Raw genomic sequence first — 6957 nt, 5'->3', positions numbered from 1 at the left:
CCAAAACGTCTAAGTCTGGAAGAAGACCAGCCTCTGTGATAAATCGACCAAGTATGGACGACCAGAGCCTCTGTAAGAAGATCCAGAGCCTCTGTGAAGTTAACCAGAGCCTCTGTGAAGTCACCAGAACCAGAGCCTCTGTAAGAGACACCAGAGCCTCTGTGAAGAGGACCAGAGCCTCTGGAGGACCAGAGCCTCTGGAGGACCAGAGCCTCTGTGGTCTGTCTATCCTCTGGTCCTTCAAGACGACTATCTCAGTTTCCTATTCTGGATAAGGCTAATCCTATTTTTGGATAATGATAATCTTATTCAGATTATCATGGATTTCTGCCTATATAAGTAGTGGTTCAGGTACAGAAAATTGAACGAGAGCAAAATAGAAAATTCATTGTAAAACATAGATTCAGATACATCTCATGAGAGTCGATTAGGGTTCTTGAGAGTTCGTAATTTCCATATTCAATAAAGAAAGCGCCGTCGATTTCCATTTCATTTTCTCCTTCTACAAATCTCTCTTGAATTTCCTTATTAAATTGTTCTATTGTCATATCTGGGTTTTAACAATATTGCACGAAAGAATGCTTTCACGCTCATGTTACATCGAGGTACTGCAGAAGAAAAAATTGCAAAATCGACGGCAGGTTAGTACAGTTCTCCTGCTTGCGGATTTTTCCCTGCGCTGATTCAGGAGCCTTCTTCTTTAGTCTAGGATTATAAATAAATAAATAAATAACCCAATTGGGAGATGTTTCGGCTTATATTCTTACTAACGTACTTTTGATTACTGATGGTCAAATATGATCCAGTTCTTGTTTTATTTCCCCCYAATATTGTCCCTTTCCCTTATCGAGCATTCTGGGCAACTCTCATTGGGTGGTAGGTGTTGGTAACATCGGCTTTAGCATGGCTAACTGCACAACTCAGTGATAGCATCCCATATCGGAGCCGGTACCATCCCTTTTATAAAAAGAGGGAGTAGTCTTTGCATGAATACATGACAATCATGACTTTTGAAGCCATAAAAACTACCATCTTCGACATTTACTAATCACCTATGTTAGAAGCATATTCATACAAAAATGATAAAATCTTCAAGAACAAGATGAATGTAATAGTAGAAAGAATAGATCACAAAATGTAATTGATTTGATTGAGAGAGAAAATTACAGCTCTAATCTGATTATAATCTGCTAATGACTTGATAATGATAATTACAAGGAAAATTCTATTTATACTAAGGAAATAGTAAATCTACACTATTACAAAGAAAGTAAACTAAGGAGAAACTTGAATACAACAATAAAGCTCTTACTCAAACCCAACATTCTCCCCTTTTGGATTCAAGTTTGGACTCTTGTAAATTTTGTCTTTCGAAGTCCAAGAATTTTCTGTAATCTCCTTAGAGCGTTCCTGTATTGAATCTTCTCCTCGAGCAGATTTATAGCATTAATCAACAGATATCTTTCTTTGGAACTCATCCTCTCTGATTCTGCAGCTTTGTCATTGTTTACCCTTTTCAAGTCAAGCGCCCTTCTCACCAACCTTATCGTACCATCTGAATATTTGTTCAACTCACTGAATCTCATGAATTTCTTCACTTGAAGTTGAGCAAAATATATGACCCCGAATTCTGGCTTTTCAAGAATCATGTAGAAAGGATAAGCATCAATATCTTCTAGGTCTTGATTTGGTCTTTTCAGATTGATGATCCTTTGATTGTCTTCGAGACCCATTTGAATATCTATGACCATAGCCAGCTTCACATGACATCTCATAAATCTCTTAATAGCATCAAGAGCAATCAGTTCTCCCTCCTTCCTGTTTGTCATGTTTCTGATTTCGAAGTACATATACTCTAGATCTTCCAAATATAAGCTTGAAAAATCAGCTTCACTAAATCTCCAGATCTGACCATCCTGTCTAGTCACAGTAAACACAGGATACCAGATTCTCAGAAGCTTTTGAGCATCAATCTGCTTGATCGTGACAATCCGATGATGGGTACGAACTTCACTTATAGGTAGGCGCTTGGCTTTCAAAAGGTGTTTGTATTCTAAGCGATAGTCTTTGGTCTGTCGATGAATACCAAGAACTTTATCACCGCTCAGAACTTTTCGATGACGGATAAAAATTCTATAGTAGACATCTTCTAAGTATGGCTCTCGGATTCTTTCTCTATCGTAACCAGGAAAATTCGCTTTGGTATGAAATGGCACATAATTTTTGGTGAAGATTTTAGTAGGATCAACATGTTCTCTTGGAGCAGGGATGTCTGACACATCAGGTACATCTGCAGTGGAAGATTCTGGAATAGTCTGACGGTCATCTTGAACAGGAAAAACTGGACCTTCATCATTTATATCAGCTTCAAAATCAAAGTAAATCCCAGTTGACTCGTTAATGTTGTCAATGTCCTATCCAAAATCTTGCTTTCCACCCAGAGTAGTAGAGAACACATCATTGAAACCTACATTGGCAGACAAGTTCAATAACATCCTTGTTCCTACTGTGGAGTCCGCCGGCTTTTCAACCATTGGCTCAATCATAGGACTTGTCTCCATTTCTTCTTCATCTTCTATCACAATGGCCTCAATTGTTCTTTCCCGAACAGATTCCATGGCAGAAGCTTCAGCAATTACGTCTTGAGTAGATGGCTTATCTCCAACCCTTGTAGCTTGTTCAGATGTGTCAGCCAATCTCTGTCTCTTCCTCTCCCCCTCATGACTATCTGGATCATCCGGATCGTCATGCCTTCATTATGAGAGATGGCCTAAGATCTGCAAGTTTCTTCTAAAGTAGACACCCGTTCAACAAGGGTATCCATTAAACTTTTAAGATCTTGGGTTTTGGATGTGATTAACTTGCTAACTTTTGAGAAGATAGAAGTAACCACATCTTGAAAAGCCAAAAACTCTGAGGCTCGAACGAAAGGGTTAATATCCATTTGTTGTCTTAAGAGCCCAACCAAATCTGCATCTTCAGCGTCGGGATTTTGAGATGCCATCAATTTTGCATATCGCAACGATTTAAGTTCATCCACCGTTTGTTCTTGTACTGACAGCTCAGGTACATGTGGTGGTGATGGCGCAGATGGTTGCTCTTCTTCTACCATTTCTTTCCCCTTCAGAAGTCTTTTTAGACTTGCCATTTGTGCATCCATATTTTCTTGAACAGCCTTTAGGGCACCGTCCAGATATTCCCTTAACACGAAGTCGGGTAAACTCACACCTGGATCACTTAGATTACCAGTTGTAACAATAGTTGAATAAACTGGTGTGCCTACGTTCAATGTTGGCATGATATTAGCATTGGTAGGACTTCCGACCTGTCCTTGTGAAATGTCAAATGACACCACTCTGGTCGTTCCGGCAAGTTCACTGAGAACTGCACTTGGAGCAACAGATGCTCTAGACTCATGGGTACCTATGTATATGGGCGCTAGACTCGAGGTGCACAAAATCGATGTCGTAGGCTGGGGCAGCGGCCTACTAGTTTCAATAACTACATTCTCCAAATGAGAAGTAGTTAGCATATGTGCTCTATCCCCATGTTCAATTGAAACAACTGGTTGTTGAGAGCCAGTTGAGTGGATGGGTGGGGTGTGCATTTGCATAGCTGGGCTAGCTATGTCTTGTTCAATACCAACATTCAACGAATGAATGTCAGTAGCAGATGTGGGTGCCCGACCATGTGTTTCAGCTAGGGAAGGAGCTTGATACTCTTTTTGTGCTCCACGCATACCCTCTCCATATTCTTCTACGTTCCTTTCACTCAAGCTCTCAACATTTTCAACTGCAACTCCCTCATCTCCTACTTCGTTAGAAAGATCTTGAAGAATACGGTCATAATCATCAACTTCGTTAATATTGAACGACAATGAACGTAAGCTCGGACAAGGCTGTTGAGTTGAATATTCTGGAAAAATGTCATCTATGACATCAACCAGTGTTCCAATTGGAATATTCTGTGAAAGAATAGTTTGAGCACGTTCTTCCGCTCCACCATCATTATTATCATCATCATCATGATCACCAGAAACTGCCTCAATATCGGTTTCAGTATCTTTCGAACTTGAAGAAGTCGTGGAAGTACTGTCAGATGACGTACTTTGCCGATCAGACGCTCCCCTCGCCTGTTCACCCCTCTTTATTTCTTTTTCCCTCAACACACTTTCCTGTTCAGGTAACCCCTGTTCCTGAACTCTCTTTTCTATCTCTAACTCCTCTCTTACAACTGAGGCATGAGGTGATCCTTGGGCAAGTTCAACCGGTTCTGGTTGAGCTATAGGATCTATCACTCTCCTATAATCTATAACGCACTGAGCAGTCTGATCAGCTAAGGCAATTAGTTCTGGTGGTATTGCCATTATAGAATCCAAATCTTCTACTTCTGTATGCTGCCGAATTCTAGTCATAACAAATGTCGGCCCTTTTTCAAAATTTGATCTGGCCAGAATATCTTCATTAGCATTCATCATTGCCTTAATAAACAGTTGCAGAAACCTCTGAAAGGGCACAAATTTCTGAGCTTTAGACGGGAATCTTTTTGCATTGACCAGCTCCACCAATTCATTCCATATGACTATAGCATAGTCATAGTTTCTCGAGAAGACAATTCCATGAAAGAATTTGAGAAAAGAGCTACTGCAAGTATCTATGCCCGCTGTCTTTGACGTCAGACATCTGTTCAGGATTGAGAACAACAAATGCCAGATTGATGGTAGAAATCATCTTTTGAATTGAGTCGGGTTATTCAACTCTGTCGAGTATCCTAACCGTTTGATGTCTAAGCACAGTTGTTCATCAAATACAAAATCTTCAAAACCAGTAGAGCTTGGTCCTGGCAGACGGAGAATTCTTCTTAGTCGTTTCAATGTCAGACGACTGACATATTCATCAACTTCTCCTTCAAAATAAATTGTATCACCGTCTTTTTTCAAAGTAAGTGTACTCCAGAATTGTTGTAGATACACCATTGGAACAGGTGTATTGACTGATAAAGAGTATGTTATGGGGTGTCCTTTAAGAATTTCCAGGATAATAGGGTATTCGGCTGACATATCAAAAGAGAATACATGGTTATTCGGCTTTATATCTAGGTATTTTATCTGTGGAAATAATGTTTCGAAAGGAATGGGTTGGTTAGGCGAATGAAGTGGAATATTGTCTGATCTGACGGAAGGAACGTGAGATTCCTCGTCAGATTGATGTCTCTGATCTGCCATTAACCTGTAAAAATTCTAAAAAATTAGAACCCATTTTATTCATGAAATTCGAATTAAAAGAAATAACAACACAACAAAAACAAAAACAAAGAAATACAAAAAAAATAAACTCTAAAAAAATTAAACTAAAAAAATAAAAACACAAAACTTAACAAAAAACACTTGGTGAAAAAAAATTTGATGACCGGATTTGAAATCCGGACAACAAAGAAAAACAACACTCTTTAACAAAACACTTAGAAGAAGAAAAAGAAAAAAAGATAAAAAAATTATTGGCCAGATTTGAAATCCGGATAACAAAGAAAAATCAACCAAAAAACTAAGTCTAAACTCTAATCCGGACAACATCAACCGGATTAAGGTTGATCGGAATAAACTCCGATCACCTTCTCCGGTGAGAAATCCGGTCAAAAACAAACACAAGACTAAAAAAAATACTAAGAAAAAATTAACCTAAAATATCAAAAATAAATAAATAAACGAAATCTCTATTTGAAACAAATAACAAATATAAAACTGATTTTATTATTATGCCTTTTATGGTTCCTTTTAAGATCGATTTAAGTTCGATACAATGATAATCAATAAAACCAGTCCGGATTAGAATAAATCGGTCAAGAGGTGTCCGATTTATGGAATATGAAATATCGAAGTGCCGGACAATAAATCGCTCAAGGCATAGACGATTTAGAAGAACACCAGTCAAGACTTGTACGGTTTAAGGATAAATCACTCAAGGTTCAATCGATTTAGAAATAAATCGCTCAACAAAGAAAGCTAAATCGCTCAAGATAAGGATTAAACCGCTCAAGAATTGAACGATTTAAGGACTTGAAAAATAAAATCAACAAACGATTTAGGAGTCCGGTAAAATGAAATCAACAATTTAACAATCCGCTCAATCCCTTGTAAAATATATCTAATCTTATCCGGATAAGAGTTTATCATATAGCCTTTTGTCTGGATTAGTCTAAATCGGACAAGTGTTGTCCGGAKTTGCAATAAATCGGACAAGTGTTGTCCGGATTAAACTAAATCGGCCAAACACTTATATTTCTAAACTTTACATCTTTCAAAAATTAGATAATACTCAAAATACCTGTAAGAAAAATATAAATTGTTAGCTCAAAACAGATAAAATTCACTCCCCCTCAAAATATGATCAGATAAAAAAATCACACTCCCCTCAAATATAGATTCCCACGATCAAGAAATTTAAAATCAGATAGAAAAAATTGAAACACTGACTTGTATTTTAAAAAAAATACAGATATTTGACTAAATGAATTTGAATTAAATACAATTCAATAAATTGAACTGTTTTTGATAAAAATTCAAATTTTCAAATTTAACATACCTAACTTAGATACAAGAAAGCTAAAGCGTTTTTCATCTAAAACTTTCGTAAATAAGTCAGTTAATTGAAATTATGTATTTACAAAATACAGTTAAATGGTTCCTTTTTCCACATGATCTTTAATAAAATGATAATAGATATCTATATGCTTGGTTTTAGTATGTTGAACAGGATTACATGAAATATCAATAGCACTTTTGGAATCACAGTAAATTGGAATTTTATTAAAATAAAACCCGTAGTCTCTAAGCTGTGTCTGCATCCATAGCACTTGAGAACAGCAGCTTGCAGCAGCTACATATTCTGCTTCGGCAGTGGAAATGGAAACGCAGTTCTGTTTCTTTGATGCCCAGCTGACTAGCTTGTCTCCCAAAAA

The sequence above is a fragment of the Cynara cardunculus genome, unplaced genomic scaffold (genome assembly GCF_001531365.2).
Source record: "Cynara cardunculus var. scolymus isolate 2C unplaced genomic scaffold, CcrdV1 Un_Scaffold_3873, whole genome shotgun sequence".
NCBI lineage: Eukaryota > Viridiplantae > Streptophyta > Magnoliopsida > Asterales > Asteraceae > Cynara > Cynara cardunculus.
This window is presented reverse-complemented; position numbering follows the sequence as displayed.